This window comes from Prinia subflava, chromosome 4 (genome assembly GCF_021018805.1).
Source record: "Prinia subflava isolate CZ2003 ecotype Zambia chromosome 4, Cam_Psub_1.2, whole genome shotgun sequence".
Taxonomy (NCBI): domain Eukaryota; kingdom Metazoa; phylum Chordata; class Aves; order Passeriformes; family Cisticolidae; genus Prinia; species Prinia subflava.
The window spans coordinates 54,493,488-54,499,469 of record NC_086250.1 but is presented as its reverse complement, the minus strand read 5'-3'; positions in this window follow the sequence as shown (position 1 = coordinate 54,499,469).

Sequence of the window (5,982 nt, the reverse complement as noted above, 5' to 3'; positions counted from 1 at the left end):
TGAAAATAGCACTGAAAATAAATACTTATTATTCTGAATATTTTAATGTGTACTACTTCCTAGCTTAGTGTTACAACCCACCTCTAAAGCAGGGTAACTGAGGTTCTTGTCAGTAGATTCCTTGGGGTGGATTAGAGTAAAATGACACTGAATGACCAGTGTACATTTTTGAGGCAAGTTTATTTTAACACAATTTGGTTGCACTGGAAAGGAGGTATGTAGCCATTTTGGTTCTTCTCTGTACAATTATAAAAATATGATGAAGAAAATATGTAAAGAGAAGAAAGAAAGAGGAGGAAAGGACAAGAGCTGATGGAGGGGAGGGAAAATGTCACCGCCTGTGGATCCAGCAAAAAGACTTGTTGCAATTTTGATGTCCATGGTTGGAGTCATCATGGCAGTCTTGATCTGTTGGGGCCAGCACCCATACAACAAAGAGTCTGGCAGCTTATATATATGCAGGCTTATGTGGGAATGGCCCACTACTTCCCCTGGGGAGGGGTTTTCTTAGGGGGTCTTCTGATTGTTTGTGGCCCCTTCCATGACTGCTTCTTTGGCCCTGTTTCTAACTGTGCCAGTTGTGCCTCCTCAGGGAGGAATAGCTTCAGGCCTCTGTGTGAGTGCCCCGTGCCTGCCCTGGGAGGGAGTTGTATGCTGTCAGCCTTACTGGGAGAGAGGAAATTGGTGGGATGAAAAGCATTACCCCATCTCTGCAGGATGGGATTCTTAACAGCCCTTTACCTTACCTGGCACAAAAATGCTTTGTTTAGGACATCAGTCCCACATTCTGAGGGAAACAATAGCAGAGCTCAACCAGCCCATCCAAGCCGAGTTCAGTCCATCACACATCGTTACATACAATGGGGATTTTATGATAAGCAGTGTGAGGGACCTGTAATTTACGTCACGTGAAGCCACCATTCCCCCTTACATTACTTCAGCTGTGCCCAGCTGCACGGCCTCTTCAGCCTGAACAGCCCAATGCCATAAAGGCAGCAAGGCAAGGGACAGGTACTGCTGGCAGGGCACAGGGCTGGGGGCACCTGGAGGAGCTGGCTGTAACACCCTGGGTCTCGGAGCAGAGCGGCACAAGCTGATGGGGGACGTGGAGCTGGGTCCTGGGCTGCTGGCTGGAAGACAGCACTGCAATGGCTCCTGCTGGCTTGTCTCCTGCCAGCCCTGGGAAAAGGCACCAGCATGAATTTAAATAACAAATCTACATCTGCATATCCTGGGTCTCGTTCCACCCAAGATGCAGGAGTGGAGCATCACCTGTGACAGGACTGCAGGCAAGGTCGGTGCCTGGCCTGATGGTTACTGCCAGTCACTCAGAGTCTCCTGAAAGCAATGGCACATAGATTCTGGAGATGAGTCAAATGCCTCACTGCAATTTTTAGATTAATTAAAACCATTATAGTTCAGAACTTGATAGACACCAATAAATAATTAGAAAAAAAAATGGAACACTGCTGTATGACAATTGTGAACTTGTTCCTAAAAGCAAGGTGAAAGAACAGGACCCTGAGGCCAGTGTTAAAGGGATGTAACTCCCTTATGCCACTGTACTTCAATTGTCAGTAGGTGAATTGCTGGCTGCAGCCACTCAGCTGACACTTTACAGACGTGTGGGGGAATCCTTGAGGTTGCCCATTCACTCTCCACTTGGTCCAGTTACTTAGGTCAGCTGTATGGGTCTGAAGTGCTACACCAATATATGTAACTACCAGTGCAGGCAAAGCAGATTTTCTCAAAACTGAAGATCTGAACTTTGTGTAGTGTTTTGAAAGCAGCAAAATTCAATAATTGGAGAGAATTTCATTATGCAGAAAATGCAGAGCGGGAGTCTCAGGCATGTACCCTTACTCATCTGATGAGGGTGGTGTTTCCTAGGAAGAGCTGCCCACAAAGGTTCACATGTTGCCTTTTCATTCAAGAGCAGGACTCAAGTCTGTGTGGACAAATTGTCATTCTCTGTGGTACTGCTGGTTCCTATTGATTTAGCATCTGTTGCTGCCCTCGTAGAAATCGATACCAGACTTGACTGGAGCTACTTAAAGAAAGAAAGGAAAACATACATCTTTCCTCATCCCTGGGGTAAGCTAAACTCAGAGAACACCCACTTTACTCATCCTTACATGTTGTGTTCCAGCAGGTTTGCAGCAATATCTTTCACAAGCTGGAGGCTGCTGCTGTCGGGCACCCAGCCCTGAGTGTTAACACAGTACCTGTTTGCTGAGGGCAGGATGGTGGCCCAGACAGGGTGTTTCACTGACCAAATTAGCAGACAGCAAGTGTATCTTGGCTGATACAGGAGTAGATAATTGATGCAGGCACATAGCAAGCACTGCTTTGCTGAACTGAAAGGAAAATTATTTAGTGTCCTCCCCACCAAAGGGGACTTACGTAAACTGAACAACCAAAGATGAGAGAGATGAGACAATGCCACATTTTTAAAATGTCTGCTCAGCCTGAATTGCATTTACATCTCCATCTGCCTTGCCTCTGCCTAGTGGTTTCAGCTTGACAGATCTGATGACTCACATTCTTCAAGGCTGCTTTCCCATTTCCCTTCACAGGAAATAGGACTGCATGTTGAGAGCACAGAAACCCCTTTCTCCAGGGTACTCTTACTCAGAGTACATTTGACAACCAAAAAGAGTGACAAGTGTGTCAGAAACATCTTTTGAGCCATATTTAGGCTGTGTAAACCCAGCAGGAGATCTGTCTCACAGCAGCTCAAGAACTGCTTCTGTGGGGACTTTTCTAATACAATAATGATTTAGTACTGATGTTATTAATATTTAGCTATACTGAGTAAATGTACACATACACAAACATACATTTATATATATCAACTGTACACCTAAAAATTCTATATATACATGTAAATATGCATCTTGCATAGGAATGTTCATCTTCTGTACTTCACTTTGTAAATAAGCTATATTTAGTAATTTCTCTTCCCATTATCACACATTAGGCCCAACCTAACCGTGTACATCTGTTGCTGACTCCACTGGCATTTTACAATGCTCAGCCTGCTGGTGAGCATGCTCTGGTCCTGCTGGGGTGACACTGTCAGTGAGTCAGGCCCTGATCATGGGAGCTGTTCTCTGCATTGTACTTCTAGGGATTCCTTGGAACTAAAACCCAACGCAGAATTTCCCTCTGTGCTGGGAACACACTTTGCACAGTCATTTTGCACACCCTTTGCATCTCTAGAGCTGGCTCCCAAAGCCAGCATTGGACCAGAGGAGAGCAAAGCAGAGATGAAGCTCCTGCCACTTGTCCCAGCCACCAGGTTATCTCCCAGTTAAAGTACAGCAGGGTTAGAGCTCGCAGCTGCACTGAGGGAATTGCATCTCCAGCTTGAAGGAAGCTTCTCACTGCCCTCTCAGGCTGACATCAAAAGGAGCTCTAATGAAAAGCTAAGCTGAGAGCACGAGCCCAGGCTCCTAAAGCCACTGACTGAACGAGAACTGAAGACAGCCTCAATCACACTTGACCTGGCACTGCGTTGGGGAAAATTCTCGCCTTTATGGCACAATCACAGAAGAGTATTAATAGCAGTAGCAAAACCCCATCTTTAACCTTTCAGTCAGAGGGTTCAAGAAGCTCCAGAAAAGCTCATCCTTATTCTCCCTGCCTTATGGTTACAGACAATGAAGCACAAAAAAAGTAAAACAATTTGTCCCAAAGCTACTCCAGCTGTGTCTAAACTATCTAATCTAAAGCTGACCATATGCCATAGGTAGGGCACTACCTGCCAGCAAAACCAGGTCAGGATGGTTTTGGCTTCTGCAGGAAAGCTCTCTGAATTCTCCTCATACTAGAATTTATTTTTTTTTTTAATTCTGACAGAGTCATTGCGGAATATTGATCAAGGAATGTTTCACTTGAAAGACACAACATCTTTTCTCATTAAAATCTTTTTTTGCTAAAATACATGCCACAGAGCATATTAGAAGTTTTTAAGAATATTTTTGTGACACCTTCCAATATTTTCTGGCTTTTAATGATGAATATTTCACTGTGTAAACAGACTGTAACTAATGGCAAAATTCTGTGTACTTTATTTACAAGAAACAAATCTTCAGCTTTTGCTATTCCCCGAGGTGTTAGTGGTTTTTAACTGGTTTACAACATTGTACAAGCAAAAATAGTTATGAATTACTGCCATGCCATTGAGGATCTTGGGGTTCTGCAGGTCAGATTCAAGGAAATGCTGGCCTCCCAATCCTCTTGTCCTCAGTGGTTCTGGATGCTTCTGTGTTTTAATGCTTCAGTGATTTGCTGTTTGTTCGCAGAATGGATTTGCCTGGTGTCAGTGCCAGCTTCAACTGAAAGAAGTTGTTGGGCCTCCTGCTGCTCTCAAGAGCAAAGAAGTTTACTGACTCTTGCTTAACTCATTTTGCTTTATAATCACAGGGCTCATAGCAGTCACCAGTCTAGCTTTCCACAAACACATCCAGGGACAGCAAAGACTAGAATAAATCCCTGAAAGAGGAATGCATCATTCACAAGCAAAATTTGACATCTTGCATGAAATAAGACAGAAAACCACCCCATAACCCACTCTGCTGCAGATGGCTGTCTGTAAAGAAAAATTTCACATTAAGAAGATTATACCAGTTTTTGCTCTTAGAGCTTTTATACCACGGCAATAACCCCATGGCAGTTTACCAGTTCCTGCTCTGGAATAACAAGCTTGTGCCCAGACCCTGAGGCGCACAGGAGGAGACAGATGGGTACATTTTGTTGCTGAGGAAAAGAGTTTCTGAGAGCCGTTCAGGAACTTCTTTTGCAAAGTGATGGATGTGTTCATCCATGCAAACTTGGAAAAAGGATGTGCCACAATGGGGGCTAAGAAAACTCTGTACTATTTGTCCTCTATGTACAGTCCTGCAGACTTCACATTGAGAGATTTATCCTGTTGATGGAAAGGCTCGAACAATACAAAGGGGTGACTAGATGTCTAGAATAAATTAATAGTCAGGAGAAGGGAAGGCTCTAGGGAGATCTTATTGTGGCTTTCAATACTTAAGGAGGATTATAAGAAAGATGGAGACAGACTTTTTAATAGGGTCCATAGCAATATGACAAGGAGTAATGGTTTTAAACTAGAAGAGGGTTGAAAAGAGTTTAAACTAGAAGAGAATATATCTAGATTCAGACTGGCTGTAAAGAATAAATGGTCCAGAATAACAAAGGTGAGAGTCTGAGAAACCTGGTAGTTCAGGTTTCTTTGCAGGATGCTTCACATGACAACAGAAGTGGCAGAAGAGTCAAAGGAGCTTCTGTGAGAAACTTAAGTATCATGAGAATTACTCCAAGGCAATGACAGAGTAGAAGACTGTCTGGGAAGAAGACATGAAGGGGCACAAGGTGATGGAGGTACTGGAACATCTCTCCTATTAGGAAAAGCTGAGAGAGCTGGGACAGTCACTATAACCTTTCAGCTAGACAGATGGTGGCTGTAAAAGGAATGGGATTGAACATACCTAATGCATCTGTCCCCATGCAGTCCCCTGGCACCAAGCTCCCTCAAAAACTCCATGTGACCATGTGAAATCAATGAATTCTCTGTTATGGAAAGAGAACACCAGCCAGAAACACAGCATATATACAGATAGGTACCTCTCCCTATATTTAAGATCTTTTCAGTAGTCTATTTAACCCTTTTTACCACAGGTTTGTCAGGATGTCCCACAGCAGCAGTCAAAGTGTTTCTCTGCAAGCCTGTCTTTACTTGTAAGAGTTGCTGGCTTGGCCTAATTTGCTCTAAATCCTCAGTTTCTACTCAGCTGCTGGGGAGGCCTGGTTTCCTGCCATAAGTCTTTGTTTAAACAGAGTTTCATATAAATAACCACAAGATGAGAACCAAGGGCAGATCCAAGAGTAGTTTTGGAAAGAAACACTTGAACCTAAAGCTTGAGCTCTTTCTTTTCATATTTTCCTTCTACCATCTAGATGCAGGTTTAT